Source organism: Xenopus laevis, chromosome 1L (genome assembly GCF_017654675.1).
Source record: "Xenopus laevis strain J_2021 chromosome 1L, Xenopus_laevis_v10.1, whole genome shotgun sequence".
NCBI classification, from domain to species: domain Eukaryota; kingdom Metazoa; phylum Chordata; class Amphibia; order Anura; family Pipidae; genus Xenopus; species Xenopus laevis.
Genome location: NC_054371.1, coordinates 9,764,407 through 9,769,582, shown reverse-complemented (window position 1 = coordinate 9,769,582; position 5,176 = coordinate 9,764,407).

Below are 5,176 nucleotides of genomic sequence, written 5' to 3'. Positions count from 1 at the left end.
GGCACTGCTGTGTAACCAATACCCTGGCACAATAGCCTGGCACTGCTGTGTAACTAATACCCTGGTACAGTTCCCTGGCACTGCTGTGTAACTAATACCCTGGCACAATAGCCTGGCACAGATGTGTAACTACCATGGTAGCCATATTGAACATTTTTAGGGTCACAGACTCAGTCGGGGGGTACAAATGAAGGCGGTTGCTGGTTATAGGGATATTTACACAATAGGACTAATAAGATTTGCTTGAATTCCATATCTCTCTTGATTTGACTAAATCAAGTGTCATTGGTGGATATTTTGCTGCTGTTGTTGGACTACAATTCCCAGCATCCATACACAGGGCCATGTTTAGGCGAGGGCACTAGCACTGCAGAGCTTGGCATTGTGGGTATAGAATGTGCCAGCAGTTCTTGTGTGAGTCTTCCAAGTAATGTGAAACTAATCACATATACATATACCTCTATCTGATGAGCAATTGGCACCTTTCTCTTTCACTGTACAACACTGAGATATAGATATCAATATATATATAATAAAATCATGTGCATTACTTGCCTCCGTCTTTTCTTTCTCACACAAAATGGCAGATCTATGGGCGGGGGGGCAGATGGCAGTTCTATTTGCATAGTGGCCGTGTCTATAGTGGCCGTGTCTATAGTGGCCGTGTCTATAGTGGCCGTGTCTATAGTGGCCGTGTCTATAGTGGCCGTGTCTATAGTGGCTGTGTCTATAGTAGCCGTGTCTATAGTAGCCGTGTCTATAGTAGCCGTGTCTATAGTGGCTGTGTCTATAGTGGCCGTGTCTATAGTAGCCGTGTCTATAGTGGCTGTGTCTATAGTGGCTGTGTCTATAGTAGCCGTGTCTATAGTGGCTGTGTCTATAGTAGCCGTGTCTATAGTGGCCGTGTGTATAGTAGCCATGTCTATAGTGGCCGTGTCTATAGTAGCCGTGTCTATAGTGGCCGTGTCTATAGTAGCCGTGTCTATAGTGGCTGTGTCTATAGTAGCCGTGTCTATAGTGGCTGTGTCTATAGTAGCCGTGTCTATAGTGGCCGTGTCTATAGTGGCCGTGTGTAGGGTTGCTACCTTTTCTGGAAAAAAATACTGGCCTTCCTATATTTTTGTGGTTTTTCCCTATTAATAACATTGGCATCAAGCCACATTTTTATCGGCCAGGCTGGTAAAATACTGGCAGGTGGCAACCCTAGCTGTGTGTAGTAGCCATGTGTATAGTAGCCGTGTGTGTAGTGGCCGTATGTATAGTAGCCGTGCAACAGGTCCCTAACAAGCCATTTAAGCAGCTCAGCCACTGAATAAACAAACAAGTCCCATCCCGGTGCACCTGGGAAAAGCCTCAGGGACTTCAAGCTGTTGCAAAGAACTCTGGGAGATCTCCTTTCTCTCCATGTGACATACAGAAAAGGTTACATAGTAGGGTGGTTTAGCATCGCCTCAGTCTAGTAACCCATAGCAACCAACACATCCCCTGGACACCCCATTCCACTCGAGACCCTGGAGTGGCACCATGAGGAGATGCCAAACTCAACTCCACAAGGCAGGGATAGGGTTTCCAGGTGCGTCCGTTTGTACTTCTGGATCATGTTTCCAGTTCAGCCGGTACCTGTCAGTTTATATCAGAGGATCCGACCCCCCCCCATCCCAGTTTGTGTTGAGAGGCAGCCCAGGTAAATGTCTGTGCAACTGCAGCTCCTCACACCTGGGCTGGGGATTAAATGTCAGCAGCAATTAGCCGCCAGTTTTACCTACACACTCTCCTAACTGTCACATGAAAGGCCGGGGCATCTCTGTCTCATAGAGAACATGTAACTGCTCAGCACCTCTCTGCATTCATAATCCCTAGGGTCAGTGACCCCCAGCCAGACAGAAGCTCTGTTTGTACACAAGTCATTGTCCCGCCCCCAGCTCTGTGTATAAGAACATATCCCTACAGGCCCAACGTTCCCCATTATATTTCTACTTGTTGTTTAGTAATTAACTATTGTCTCCTTGCCAAGCTTTTCCCTTAACTGTCGGGCACACAAACCAGTTCATTTCCAGCAAGACCAGTACATTCCCTTTCCTAAAAATATTCCATCCACTGTCCCCCCTCAACCTGTCAGTCACGTGTACCCCAACTCTATATCATTGCCAGACAGCCCCTCCCAAACATGATATTCCTGGCCCCGCTCTATAAATCATTCAACCAGTTAAAGGATATTGGCTCCAAACTGCTTGTGGCCCTAATGAGCCAGGACAGTGTCATATAAACATGAGCCAACTTGTCCAAAATTCTCCAGCCGCAATCTGTCCCAGGAATGCATTCCAGAGAGGCGAGGAAAACGTAACTATCCCGACTGATACAAGACTTCCATGAGGTTCAACCCCTTCTCTCAGATCAATTCTACTCACGGGTTCTGGGCCCCTTAGCTCATAACAAGGTTACAGATATATAGAAACATTGGGGTGTCACCCTGCTATAGTTCCAGGGGTACCCAGGGCACAAATAAGCACTCACCCCAAATCTCCCCCTAACTGGCCTTCAGACTGGGCCCCCTTAGCTCATAACAAGGTTACAGATATATAGAAACATTGGGGTGTCACCCTGCTATAGTTCCAGGGGTACCCAGGGTACAAATAAGCACTCACCCCAAATCTCCCCCTAACTGGCCTTCAGACTGGGCCCCCTTAGCTCATAACAAGGTTACAGATATATAGAAACATTGGGGTGTCACCCTGCTATAGTTCCAGGGGTACCCAGGGCACAAATAAGCACTCACCCCAAATCTCCCCCTAACTGACCTTCAGACTGGGCCCCCTTAGCTCATAACAAGGTTACAGATATATAGAAACATTGGGGTGTCACCCTGCTATAGTTCCAGGGGTACCCAGGGTACAAATAAGCACTCACCCCAAATCTCCCCCTAACTGACCTTCAGACTGGGCCCCCTTAGCTCATAACAAGGTTACAGATATATAGAAACATTGGGGTGTCACCCTGCTATAGTTCCAGGGGTACCCAGGGTACAAATAATTACTCACCCCAAATCTCCCCCTAACTGGCCTTCAGACTGGGTCCCCTTAGCTCATAACAATGTTACAGATATATAGAAACATTGGGGTGTCACCCTGCTATAGTTCCAGGGGTACCCAGGGCACAAATAAACACTCACCCCAAATCTCCCCCTAACTGACCTTCAGACTGGGCCCCCTTAGCTCATAACAAAGTTACAGATATATAGAAACATTGGGGTAACAGTCACCCTGCTATAGTTCCAGGGGTACCCAGGGCACAAATAAACACTCACCCCAAATCTCCCCCTAACTGGCCTTCAGACTGGGCCCCCTTAGCTCATAACAAGGTTACAGATATATAGAAACATTGGGGTGTCACCCTGCTATAGTTCCAGGGGTACCCAGGGTACAAATAAGCACTCACCCCAAATCTCCCCCTAACTGACCTTCAGACTGGGCCCCCTTAGCTCATAATAAGGTTACAGATATATAGAAACATTGGGGTAACAGTCACCCTGCAATAGTTCCAGGGGTACCCAGGGCCCAAATAAGAATTTTCCCCAATTCTCCCCCTAAAGGGCCTTCAGGCTGGGCCCCCTTAGCTCATAACAGGGTAACAGATATATAGAAACATTGGGGTAACAGTCACCCTGCAATAGTTCCAGGGGTACCCAGGGCACAAATAATCACTCACCCCAAATCTCCCCCTAACTGACCTTCAGACTGGGCCCCCTTAGCTCATAACAAGGTTACAGATATATAGAAACATTGGGGTAACAGTCACCCTGCTATAGTTCCAGGGGTACCCAGGGTACAAATAAGCACTCACCCCAAGGTAAGATTCCAGCCTGTGTGACTGGAGTTATTGAGGGGCCCGTTTCCATGAGTCGCAGTTTGGAGGCAGTGATGTTGGAGTGATGTTGGGGAAGGTGTGACATGTGCTGAGTGAATTCACTTGCCAGTAACCCCAAAGTACAGGGGGAGGTGTGACGGCACCTGGGATGTGGCATCTGGCTACTGACACACGTGAGAAAATAAAAATCTGGAGTGGGGAAGAGATTTGCGCTGCTGAGCAGGAGCCAAACTGGCAGCCTTTGTTCTCAAAAATAGCATTTGTTTGTCTAGTGCAAAAATCTGTAAATATGATTAAGTAAAGTAACGGGGCTAATGCTGCACAAACAAACAAACAGCTCTATGCAAATAGCCTGACTCTGCCTTACTGCAAAGCATTATGGGACATGAGTGCAACCGAGGGGCAACATGCCGATGCGGCAGAAACATTAGCTGCTTAAGCTGATACTAAAATAATATTCTTCAAAATATTAATATACTTTAAAATGTACCTATAGCTCATGTTGATCATTTCTTCACCGAAAGTTCTGCTTTTATAGGGAATTGTTCATTGACGTTCCTCAACCTGTTGACAATGTTATGATGTAAAAAGTTGTCAGTATCTCTTTAATATAGGGATGCACCGAATCCGCTACTTTGGATTCAGCCGAACTCCCGAATCCTTCGCGAAAGATTTGGCCAATTACTGAACCGAATCCGGATATGCAAATTAGGTGTGGGGAGGGAAAATATTTTTTACTTCCTTGTTTTGTGACAAAAAGTCTTGGGATTTCAGACCCCGCCTCTAATTTCCATATACAAATTATGATTCGGGTTCAGTTCGGCCGGGCAGAAGGATTCGGCCGAATTCTGCTGAAAAAGGCCCAATCGTGGCTGAATCCTGAACCAAATCCTGGATTCTGTGCATCCCTACTTTAATATGATGTTACTGGCGCCGCTGATCCATATGGATCCCAAGATACAGAATAGAGAGCAGAAGGGCAGGTCCCAGTGCTAAAGCTTCACCGAAACAGAGGAACCGAGTCTCAATGATGGGCAATTTTATTGGTCTACATATTTGGGGCTACCACCTTTGCCTGGGCTGCTCTCTTTCCCACCATTGGCTTCTGTGTAGCAAAAGTGATTGTCATGGACACAGTTTCCTTGATCTCCTGGGCCTGGTGGAATACACCCACAAGTCTGCAGAGCCAAGCTCAGTGTTAGCCAGGGCTCAATGTCTTACCCAACTGACCATTCTACATATATATTCCATATACATCTACAACCTTCTCAATGGACCCCCCATCTCCTCACGACCACAACAACGTCTCAGC